General features: G+C 42.7%; 1 protein-coding gene across 9 annotated transcripts in view; it reads left to right on the top strand.

Moving 5' to 3' along the window:
- Positions 1-3464: 3464 nt before the first annotated feature.
- LOC142020793 (dipeptidase 2-like) overlaps positions 3465-12968 on the top strand; it is a 35662-nt gene continuing 26158 nt past the window's right edge. For 2 of the 9 annotated variants that reach the window (XM_075008976.1, XM_075008983.1), the window contains exon 1: positions 5957-6050. The gene's annotated coding sequence lies outside the window, so the exon portion shown is untranslated. Of the gene's footprint in view, positions 3626-4419; positions 4468-5956; positions 6163-6706; positions 6813-12968 lie in introns of those variants that run through there. The other 7 variants (XM_075008978.1, XM_075008980.1, XM_075008981.1 and 4 more) reach the window with 7 other exon arrangements.

Genomic DNA, 12968 nt, shown 5'->3' on the forward strand with positions numbered 1-12968 from the left:
TGCCAGCACTACAGGTCAGTGTAGACCTAGCCTAATTTTCTAACTCTCAGGCTGTGGCCACACTTGGCCAAAACTTCGAAATGGCCATGCAAATTGCCATTTCAAAGATTACTAATTAAGTGCTGAATTGAATATTCAGCGCTTCATTAGCGTTAGGACGCTTCCAGCCGCGGCACTTCGAAAGTGCTGCCTTCAAAAGTGCATGGCTCGGCGCAGCTACACGGGGGTCAAATCCCCTTATTCCTCTCAGCGGAGGGGAATAAGGGGATTTTGAAAGGAGCAGGGTCCTTTCGAAAAGGACCCCCGTGTAGCCGTGCCGAGCCACGCGCTTTCAAAGGCGGCGCTTTCGAAGTGCTGCAGCCAGAAGCGTCCTAATGCTAATGAAGCGCTGAATATTCAGTTCAGCGCTTCATTAGTAATCTTCAAAATGGCCATTTGCATGGCTGTTTCAAAGTTTTGGCCAAGTGTGGCCACAGCCTCACAGAAATAACTATGCCTTCCTAGAAATAACATTGACTAGGCTGTCATGTGCAATAATTCTTTGGAAACTGCTTAAGGCTTTGTCTACACACATTTTGTAGTGGAGTAATTTGGTTTAGTTAAACTGATACAGTTAATTAACAAAAAGATTAAAAAGGGTACCTATTTTTTCTATATTTTAGAATGGTTGGAAACAGGTTTAGGGTTTAGGATGAGCCACTCTCAGGCCCACATAAGCATGCACATAGAGATTTGCACTGGTTTAATTCAAGAGGTCTTAAGACTTGGTTTTTACACTGTTTTGTACAGTTAACTTAACTGGCTGAGAAACAGATACAATTAGGGCAATACCAGTCTGTGTCATTTCCCTAAATCTAGCTGTACCAGATGAAGCTCCTGCTTCAATACACGTAAACCAAAACACAGTCCACTCTGCTTCTAAAGTGAGCACCTTTTTGGTGTGCAGGGTGGAGGGGGACATGCAAAGATTAGACCTACTACAGCAAACTCTTTCATATCCAGCATTCTACCCTCTGGAACTCTCAGATAACTGGCATGTTAACCACAAGCAAATTTTAGTTACATTTTCCATAAGTACAATATAGTGAAAGTAAATACCAACAAATAAATTGATGACTTAGTTGGGGTTGATCCTGCTTGAAGCAGGGGGCTGGACTAGATGGCCATCTAAGGTCCCTTCCAGCCCTATGATTCTATGATTCTAAGAAATAAGCAAGTACAGTATAAGTTTACACTATCAAAACAAAAAGCAGTCAAGTAGCACTTTAAAGACTAGCAAAATAGTTTATTAGGTGAGCTTTCGTGGGACAGACCCACTTCTTCAGACCATAGCCAGACCAGAACAGACTCAATATTTAAGGCACAGAGAACCAAAAACAGTAAGCAAGGAGGACAAATCAGAAAAAGATAATCAAGGTGAGCAAATCAGAGAGTGGAGGGTTGGGAAGTCGGAGGAAATTACAAAACATCAGAAAAGTTCCTGATAACGCCATCCTTGCCACAATGGATGTAGAGGCTCTGTACACTAACATTCCACATAAAGACGGATTACAAGCAATCAGGAATACCATCCCTGATGCCACCACAGCCAATCTGGTGTCTGACCTCTGTAACTTTGTTCTCACACACAATCATTTCCATTTTGGGGACAATTTATACCTCCAGATTAGTGGAACTGCTATGGGCACCCGCATGGCCCCACAATATGCTAATATATTTATGGCTGACCTGGTCCAATGATTCCTCAGCTCTCATCCCCTATTACCACTCCTCTACTTCAGATACATTGATGACATCTTTATGATTTGTACCCATGGTACAGAGGCTCTAGAAGAATTCCACAGAGACTTTAACAATCTACACCCCACCATCAACTTATGCCTCGATTACAACATGCAAGAGATACATTTCCTGGACACTACAGTACTAATCTAGGATGGCCTGATCAGTACCACACTGTACCAAAAACCTACTGATCGCTATACTTATCTACACCCATCTAGTTTCCATCCTGCACACGTGACTAGATCCATTGTTTATAGTCAAGCTCTTAGGTACAATCGCATTTGCTCTGATCCAACTGACAGAGACCAAAAACTACAAGAACTTTACCAAATATTCATAAACCTGAATTACCCACCAGGAGAAGTAAAAAAACAAATCGACAGGGCCAGACAAATACCCAGAGACCAGCTACTCCAAGATCGGCCCAAAAAAGCCAAGAACAGAACACCACTGGTCATCACCTACAGCCCCCAAACTCAAACCACTCCAACAAATTATTAAAGACCTACAACCTATCCTTAATCAGGATGCTACACTCCAGAAGGCCCTAGGTGACATGCCTGTTCTCTCCTACACACAACCTCCCAACCTTATGAGGATCCTCACAAACAGCCACAGTCTGTACTCCAGGAACACCAGTCCTGGAACCTTTCCCTGCAACAAAGCCCGCTGCCAGCTTTGTCCACATATATTCTCTGGAAATACCATCACTGGACCTAACCAGGTTACTCACAGAATCACGGGCACTTTCTCATGCTCCTCTACTAACATCATATATGCCATCATGTGCCAACAATGCCCAGATGCTTTGTATATTGGACAGACTTCTAACTCCCTTACACAAAGGGTCAATGGACACAAAACAGACATCAAAACACTCCAGATCCACAAACCAGTTAGTCAACATTTTAATGGAATGGGGCATTCTGTCAATGACATAAAGGTATGTGTGTTACTGAAGAAGCATTATCGCACCGTTCTGGAAAGGGAAGCAGATGATCTGGCTTTTATATTCAAATTCGGCACATTAACACATGGTTTAAATCGTGATGGGAACTTTCTGAGTCACTACAGGGGCTCGTCTGCATACTTGGCTCAATCTAATTCTTGACCTTCCCCACCACCCCTACACTCTCTGATTTGCTCCCCTTGATTATCTTTTTCTGATTTGTCCTCCTTGCTTACTGTTTTTGGTTCTCTGTGCCTTAAATATTGAGTCTGTTCTGGTCTGGCTATGGTCTGAAGAAGTGGGTCTGTCCCACGAAAGCTCACCTAATAAACTATTTTGCTAGTCTTTAATGTGCTACTTGACTGCTTTTTGTTTTGATAGTGTATAGACTAGCACGGCTTTCTCTCTGTTACTATAAGTTTACAGTGTCCAGTACTACTGTTGTTGGTAAATTAAGTACTCTGCATATGTTTTTGTTTGTTTCTTAACATCGAATCTTGTTTTTCTTTGTTGTTATGCATTGCTGTGTATCCCTCTCTGTTATCCAAAATATTTGAATATCCTGCAACCCAGGCTGCTGGATATGAGAGTTTACTGTAGTTTTGCCCACGAGGGGGAGCTGACAGAGAAGCTGAGCAGCCTGGAAAGTCATAACTTCTGCTTTTCAGCAGTTACAGACAGGGAGTGGGACTGTGGTGGTGTGGGGTGTGCTTATCAGGTGGCAGAAGGCTCCTAAGACTGATTATGAAGCCAGTTATGAGTGTGCTAGAGTCCTAAAAGAAGCAGAGTCCTTTGCTGCGGATGTGAAGCCAAAAGTAAGCAGTGCCAGGCTCTTGCTGTTTCCTACCCAGTGGAATGTGGATCTTGCTTCTTTGTCATTGTCCAAAGAAGGTAACTGGCACCAAAGAACATTTCCATAAACAAGAAAAAGCTCCAAAGCGCTCTCCTGCTCAATTGTGAGCTTTATTCAGACAGAAGAGAAAATGGCTGGGTGGATTTTATACTTGTATGCATAGTGCCGTTTAACTAAGAATGCTTACTGCACCCTGTTTAGCTTAGCTGTAGTGTTTACAGTGCTGATAGACTATTTGTAAAAGCCTTTGAAAAGCACTAAATGATAATGTACATTGACTGCCCATGTACAAGATGGCTTAAGGACATCACAAGACTAGCAAGTCAAAATACTACTTTATATTAAAGCACTGTAGAACCCCTGTCTTGGGAACTAATTGTGGCTTGAGCAGTTCATAAAATCAAAATTCATACAATTGAATATCTCAGAATTACAGTAGGTCTGGGCATAAATTGCAGCAGGGTATGCTGCATCAGTTGCCAATTTTGCTTCAAAATGATTTCCAATATGCTGAAAATATTGGTATGTGAAGGAGTGTCAGCTTGTTCTTCATTGACCTCATTTTCATTGTCAACACTGGGGAAATGTTTTTTTATAACTACTTGTTGTTTGTAAGACTGGCATTCCATTCAGAAAACTGAGTTTCTTCCACTCCATAATAATTTTATATTTTGTTATAAGCCTATAAATGATCTGTAAATTTTGGTCTTCCTTGTTTCAGTATCTAAATATTTTCTTTCAAATGGCAGTATTACCTAGGAAAATCTTGTAGTGCATGACATTAGAATTGTTTGGTCAAATATTTAAAATTGCTGTTAAATCTATCTTACAGGCTCTAGAAAGGTATAACGTGGACAGGAAAATGTTACTTTCCTTTAAGGTATTTTGTCTTAATACTTACACTTGCATTGTCAATTAACAATCTCAAATAGGTTTGAAGCATGGGTATTTTTTGTTTTTGAATTGTTTAGGTACTACCTCCATCTTCTTTTAAATAGTTAATGAGATAGTAGGCAAAGTAGCTGAGGCAATAGCCTCTCAAGCTCTTTGTGGTTTGAAAGTTTGTCTTTCTCACAACAGAAGTCAGTCCAATTGAAAATTTTACCTCACTCACCTTGTCTGTCACCTCTGTGGCATTTCTCTGTATATGGTAAGTTTTGAATGCAGTATCCTATTAATTTCAAAATTCCAGGGAACTGTTTTAAGGATCATTGGTCACAACCTTGAGTTTTTTGGTGAAAATGAAAAAGAACAGAACAGGGAAAGAGGTGGGGAGGGGCAGGGGGGTGGCTCAGAGTCTCTGACATCCGGTTTCCAGAGCTAGCAGTTGCAGTTTACTGTAGACCACAGAACCTTTTGATTGCAGACATTTGAAACATTTCAGTGTAACAAAACAAAGCACAAGTGCACAAGTGGGTATTGCTCACATGCTCTGGCTATCACTAAAATTGTCAGTACTGAAATGTGCTTGGTAGCTGAAGTGATGAATCTCTTTAAAGGGCTAAGACACAGGTCTGCAAACTGGGGGTGGGAGGGCACAGAGGAACATTTGAGGATGAAGCAGCGCCCAGGCCAGCCTCTGGAGGGACAGGGCAGTAATGCTACCCAGCCCTGCTCTGTTCCCAGCTCTTCTCTGGCCATGGACACAGCACTAGCTTGTGGATGTGGCTCTGTTTGAAGCTCCGGCCTTGTCCTCTCACCATGATCTGGCTGCAGATTTGACTCCTAGTTTGAGCTGCAGCTCCAACCCCTGGCCTTAGTCCCAGCTGCCATGCTACTTCCCTCAGCCTATGCCCCTGTCTGCAGTTCCATTCTGGCCCCTGACCCACCTCCAGCTGTGGCTCCAGCCTCAGCCTCCTGAAACCCATCTCCCTCCCAACCACCTCCCCCCAGGAGCTATGGCCTTGCTCTCAGCCCTGGTTCCAGAAGGAGTGAGGTTGGTAGATAGACAGTTGTAAGTGAGGGTGTGACCCTGAAAAGTTTGGGACCACTGGTCTAAGAGACATGCCTGAACGCCCTTGTGGAGGCTATGTGCTATCCAGGTTTAGAAAGCTGAATGGAGAACGCTCAGGGTTTTCAGCTGGATTTTGACAATTGACAAAACAACTGAGTTCAGAATCTCTTTATACTTTCTCTATGGCTTAAAATATCCTTGGTCTAAATCAAGCAATATAAATTGATCAAATTATTTTCACCCAAATCTCACTGCTCTGGCTTCTAGACCGCAAGAACGTTTCAAAACAGAGCTGGTGTCTCATGCAGCAGGCACTCTTACACAGGGAGCCTATTTAAGGTTAATAAGAACTCTTGTTCTGATTGACTAAAATAGGCACAAGGCATAAATGCTTCCCTTCAGTGCAGAGTAGCTGGTGAGGGAGAAGCTGTCCTGGAAGGGGCCTGCATTCCTGGGATCTGATCGAAGGAGGTGATGAGAGACCTGTATAATGCTGACTTCAGAGGGAGGTGAGGGTGCTCAGTACCACATAAGGTTGCCAACAGTCTTATTTTTTCATCTCTGTACAGTAAGATCTGGAATTGCTGCATACTGTAAAAAACAACAAGAAATACCCCCAGGGTAAGTACAGTAAATTCTTACAGATATGGCATTCTATCACCCAGAACTCTCAAATAACTGGCATTTTAACCAGAGGTTAATATTAGTTATGCTTTCCATAAGTACAGTATAGTGAAAGCAAATACAATACTGGCTGAACCTTTCTTATCTAGCATCCTTGGGACCTGATCAGTGCAGGATGAGAGAATTTTCTGGATGATGGGAGGTCAATATTTTTTAGCACGTTACCAACACTTCCACTGCTTACAGGCCTCTTAGAAGACATTTAGAGGTTAATTATACCTAAATAACAGCTTAGAACACTGAGAGCCAGGACTGGTGGCTGTAAATAAACTTTCTGGGACCAAGTGAAACCTGGCACACCTATGATAAATGGTGTTTAACTAACTAAGATCATGCTGGATTACGGCATTTGCCAGCCACGGGAGTTTTGGTTTAGAGAAGTTCAACCTGTATAAGTTTACAGTGTGCAGTACAACTGTTCTTGGTAAATTAAGTACCCTGCATACATTTTTGTTTGTTTCTTAATACCTTTTTTCTTTAGTGTTATGCATTGCTGGTTATAACTCTCTATTATCCAGAATATTTGACTATCTGGCAACCACTTGGCAGCCTCCTGGGGCAGCCAGATAAGAAAGAGTTTACTGTAGGTGAGTATTGCTTGTTAACTATGATATAGTGAGAAGGGTGGGATGCAAAGAAACATGTTATCAACACTCATGTTGGCAATTCTATGTAACCATATGGGAATGTGGCTTTTGTTGGAGATCAGAGTAAACTTTCAAAATAAACCCTTCTCCATCCCACAGGAACCCTGTGGGATGGAGAAACTGCTTTTGTGGGAAACTGCCATTCCCACCCCACAACAAGCCAGGCTCTCCTGTGGTTGTGCTCCCTGAAACAGAAAGCAATACCAGAAGCATTCCCTGGGGTGGCTGGTGCTGGTGCAGAAAGCAAGGCAGGGTGATTTCAGGCTGGTACAATTCCCTCTTTGTTCTCGGGGCCTGTGTACTCTGTTACAAGTTGACACTTGCAATTTATAAAGACACGTTTTTTTTATGTGAGCTTCACAGGAATGTCACAAACAGATATTTAATAATTACAAGGCAATATGCATAAAAAGTTCCAGACAGATTTGCACAGAGCATGGTTAAGCTATCAACTTTGGAAACTTGGCTGCCTCTGTCACCCATCCCTGAACTTCTACACCCCTGGTCTGTGGTCTGTCTCCAATATAAAGGCTGCTGTAGACAGGCACACTCATTAGTGGATTCCTCTGAGAATGAGGGCCAAATTCACAGGCAAATCTGCAAGGAAGGTAAGTTGGTGTAACTTGCGCATTGACAATGGTAGACGAAGACTTAAAGCAACTTTCATTACCAATGTGTAAATACATATCCCATCTGTGACCAGTGGGTCAGTGGGAATTATGCATTCCCATGTGCCCAGTTCACACGGCTCAGAGAAAGTGAGGCTGTTAGTGTAGGCCTGCTAGCTTTGCTTGAGTTAGTGTGATAAAAATAGCAGAGTGGCCGTTGTGGTACAGGCGGCAGCATGGGTTCCTTATGAAGCCATGTGTCAGGTAGGACTGTGTTTGTGTGGTTAGTTTGTGTGATAACATCCACATTGCAGTAGTCAGCTTTTTAGTTCAAGCACATCTCATGTGTGTCTGCACTTGGGCTAAGAAGGAGGCTGCAGCTCTAGAGGCTGGCTCGAGCTTGAGTAATTGACCCTTATGCTAGCAATCCTACAGGTCCCTTGTTGAAACCCTGGGTCTGTCAAGACAGAAGCTGTTATGGTATCAACTCTGAATGTATCCAGCTGGAATCTATAGTACAGAGTAGTTTAAGGTATTGTATTTAGTCCATGGAAGGATATCATGGCTGGGTCTACATGGAGCCGCTCTCCCATGCTAATGACCAGTCTCGCAGTTGCAAATGGCTGCTCATTAGGATAGTCTCACAGCTCATTAGCATAGCCACACAAGATCTCGCTCTTGGCAGAGGGATGTGCCAGCGGTAAAGAGGCCATATGGATATGCCTCTGCCGGGAAAAACCCCCTGGTATAAGCATCTGGCAATAGAGGGGGATTTTCCTGGCAGTTGCATGTCCACATGGACTCTTTACTGCCGGCACACCCCCACTGCCGAGGGCGAGATATCACACGGCTATGCTAATGAGCCCCGGCGATATGCATTAGCAATTGCAAGACTGCTCATTAACGTGGAGCTGCTGGAAGAGTGGCTCTGAGATCCAGCCCAAGAGTATAATGAAGGAATGGGTGTAAATTAAGTTACCTGTAGCCCCTACTTCTCTGAAGTGTCTAATGTCCTTCCAGCTTCTCTCAACCAGTAGGGACTCCCTGGGGATCATTTGAACATTGATAAATGCAGACTACAGGTTTATGGAGTCAGTATGTAGCAGTGTGAGGTAGGCTGCTTCACATAATCTCTGAAGAATGTAATGCACTGAGACAGCAGTGGGGGAGTATAGCAGATACAGGAAGGAAATGGTGTGATAAAGTGGGTGGCAATACAAGGGGTGACTAGTCTGACTAAGCCCTAGCAAAGCCAGTGTAATAGATGATTGCATGTTACAGCCAACCACAATTAATGGAGCAGCATTCAGTGGCTAAGTATACAATAAAAACTTGAGAACCATTAATGGACACTTACGTCAAAGAAGGGTTTCTTTCTCATTTTGATTTTATCAGTTAAACATGAGTTGAAAATAATAACATAAATAAATAGATTTACTTTTTCCCCACTTTTATTTCCTTTCTGTGCTTCACTGATCTTGGCTAGGGCTACACTGTAGCTCTATCTCGAAATAATTTACATAATTTGCATTCCTCAAATTGTACAAGTTATTTTGAGATAACATTTCAAATTTTTTGACAGCTACATGGCACTGAAGTTTGAAATAAGTGCCTGTTTCAAACTTCCTGCTATCCCTTTCACAATGAGGGGTAGCGGGAACCACATACTACACTAGAGTGCAGTGTTTGGCTGTGGGGTTACTATTTCAGGATACAAACATACCCTGACATAGAAACCTCAGTGTAGCCTTAGCCCTTGAGAAATGGAACTAAATGGGTCAATGCTCTTGCACTGGCATTCACACCAGGCTGTAACACAAGCATTTTTCAGTTTCTGTCACTTCCTGAGCTCACAAAATTAAGCACAAGAAAATCTTGACAAAACTTGGTTTTGAATTAGTTGGAGAGGGGCTGACTTTTAATCTAGCCCTGACTGACTTCTGTGGCACTGAGAAAGCTAACTATGTTGATACCTTTGCCTGCTATATTTTAGGTCTCTTTTGTTTGGAAGTCCAACTGGATAACTAGTGCCTGACTTCTCATAACTGCAGTTGCTATTGAAGTTAACCCTGGAGTTGAGGGTTCTTGGCTTACACTCAACAGAGGTCTCAATGTCCCTGCTTCATGTTCCTTATGGACATCACTGCTTACATCCTCCTGTTATTTTAATTTCTTTGAATATTTCACTGTCCCTTGTTAGTATTCATGCAGACTGGCTAAAGGTGACCCATACAAGACAGAATTTGCATGTAAACAGCCAAATAGGCAAGAATTTCTCATCTGACAGAAACCCTTTGTTTCCCCTTTGCTGTTGGCCAGTCCTTAGCCACAGATTTTAAGAATTTAATATTCAATGTATATACATAACCCCTTACGCTATATCCATAAGTTTGTTTCATGCCGACACTAGTGCTGAGCACGGCACCGACTTTCACTTGATACTGCACAACACTAATCAGTGAATTGCAATTTACGCACTGTCTAGAGAAGATTCTTGTAACCCACATGTCTCCCTGAGACCAGTTAACATAGGAGAAACATGGAGAATTTCTGTGGCTTCAGCTCAGATATGTCTTCTGTCATTTGTGGCACAACCACAGTGAAAATCCATAGGATTTCCAGGGACTGCCTGGACCCTGTTGGAGAATGGCGAGGACCTTTCTGCAAACCAGAGGGTGGGAGTTCTCTGAGATTGGAATGCGGAGAAGAGAATGGTGGGAACTGCTCTCATTACTAAAGCGAGCACAGTTTGGTGCTTACAGAAGGAACAATGTTTGTGTAACCTTCCTGCCAGATTGAGCCAGCAGCAGCCAGGGCCACGGAATTCCTCTCCATCCATCCAACACAGAACTGGCTCAAGCCCCCAACCAGTAACCTGGGAAATTCACACACCACTCTGGGTGCCTCTCAGAGACAATTCTTCCCCACTCACCAGCACAGAGTCTGAGTGTAGAAAGAAACTTTTGATAAAAGAGAGGAAAGTAACTTGGCATTAATTGGGGAAAATGCCACAGAGTTCACAGACAAACCATGAGTGAAAGTCCTATCCCAAGCAGGCAGGGCAGTGTCCTCTTCCTCTCAGGTTCTTAAGTCCTGCAATCTGAATGTCCCCTTCTCTGCACCCCACTCACAGTCTCTGCCCTTGGTCAGGATAGACCCAGAGATCAAAGGTGCATCGGCAGAATCCACCTCCCATCCTGAGGGGGTGAAGGGGTAAAGAAGCATCTTGCTCTTACTGCTACCCTGATGGTCCATTGTAACACATCTGCTGGCTCTCAGTTACCATTCACTGCCATCCACTCCTTGGCTGTGACTTCTGCCTGTCAGTCTCAAATGATTTCATCTCCCAGTGAGCACAACTCCAACACATTAACATCAGAAAAGAGGCACCTAATGACACCTGTATAGCTCTGTTCTTTGAATAGTGGGGGAGAATCAGTCCAGAAAAGGGAATGCTTTATAGCCTACTTACCAGAACAACCTTCCCTTCTCCCTCATAGAGCTCAGAATGTCAGGCCCCTGCATTTGCAAATTCCTTTTTTCAAATCATAGAATTCTGAAGCTGAGAGGGACCTCAGGAGGTCATCTAGTCCAGCCCTCTGCCTAAAGCAGGATCAACCCCAACTAAATCATCCCAGCCATGACTATGTCAAACCAGGGCTTTAAAACCTCTATGTCTGGAGATTCCACCATCTCTCTCGGTAACACATTCCAGTGCTTCACCACCCTCCTGGTGAAAGTTTTTTTCCTAATAGCCAATCTACACTGCTCCCTCTGTAACTTCAGACCATTGTTCCTTGTTCTGCCATCTGTCACCACTGAGAACAATGCTCTCCATTCTTTTTAGAGCCCCCTTTCAGAAAGTTGAAGGCTGCTATTAAATCACCCCTCAGTCTTTTCTTCTGCAAACTAAATAAACCCAAATCTCTTGGCTGCTCCTCATAGGTCATGTGCTCCAGCCCCTTAATCATTTTCATTGCCCTCCACCGAACCTGCTCCAATGCATCCACATCCTATCTATAGTGGGGGGCCCAGAACTGGACGCAGTACTCCAGATGTGGCCTCATCAGTGTCGAATAGAGGGGAATAATAACTTCTCTAGATCTGCTGGAAATGCTCCTCCTAATTCACCCCAGTATGCCGTTAGCCTTCTTCACTACAAGGGCACACAAGCTTACTTTTCTGTATTCCCTTAAAATTACAAACATGTAACCATAATTTAGTTATCCTTGTATTTAGGTCATAAATTAAGTTGATTACAATGAACAAACTATTGCTTATCATCCTTCTGCTCAATAGCTAACAAATTTAGCAGAGCAGGAGCAAACTATTTGCACAAATGCACCCACGGTTTCTCTCCCATTCAAGCCAGCTGTAGTGGAAGCATTCCTTCAGATCTAGCTTAGACTTGGATTTTAATCAATATGATAGTGGTACTATATACAGGCTGTTAAACACACACAGACTGGCTTGGATTTTTTTCTAGTTCTTGAAGCAGCCATGGCCATGTTTGATTATCTGGGAAATGACGTCATTTGAGAGAGTTCTGTAGCTGCTATCCTTGATCAGGGGGTTGTGGCAGGGTTGATCCTGTGGGAGTTGAAAGTTATGGTGTTAGTCATCGAGCATTATTTTTCCAATAAGTATGTTTTGCAATTGCAGATACCATAGTATCATCACATCCACATGTTTGGCAGCTTTCCAAGTGCCTGCAAGCTTGTGTTTACTGTACAGTTCCCACACTTGTAGTGTGGAAAAGGACTACGCTAGCTCCTCCATAGAAAAGGCACATTTGAAATCTGCCAAAGAAAAAGAAAATCACCAGACCAGCAGCTGCTATCTTTCCAGCAAGCTCCAAGGACCAGTGGCACAAAATGTGAACCTAAAGGTCATATTCAGAATAGGCCGTGCATGAAATCTAGCAAAAGAATGTAGAACTAATAAAATGTCATACCCACAATGTGTTTGCAAAATGATTTTTATTTTAATATCTTTGGTTCTTTGGCTTTAAAAAGAGAAGCCTTACTTAACAGAGAGCGCTGGGTTAAACTAGCATTTTTAAAAATTCTAAATGAGCGAGTAACACCTTACATTGCTAAAAAGAATCTCCATGTTCTCATTTAATCATCTTACTCTCATTCCTCTGAGCTTGGACAGTACAAGTAGCCTGCATCTGATGAAGTGGGTCTTTGCCCATGAAAACTTATGCTCCAATATTATATCTGTTAGTCTATAAGGTGCCACAGGACTTTAGTCTGGTCAACTTCATTTTTTGCTTCAGACTCTACGTGTGTAATGTACCCACAAAATAATGAGGTATTTTGGTTTGAAATATCAAACTGTTTTCAATGGGCTGTTTGTAAGTTAATGAATACAAATCCATTCACTTTTGTTCAATTTGGGGTTTGTAATATAAAGTTCCACTAAAATGGAAATAACAACATTCTGAAAGGTACCACAATCATTAGGTGAGTAATTTAAATTCATG

The sequence above is a fragment of the Carettochelys insculpta genome, chromosome 14 (genome assembly GCF_033958435.1).
Source record: "Carettochelys insculpta isolate YL-2023 chromosome 14, ASM3395843v1, whole genome shotgun sequence".
Taxonomy (NCBI): domain Eukaryota; kingdom Metazoa; phylum Chordata; order Testudines; family Carettochelyidae; genus Carettochelys; species Carettochelys insculpta.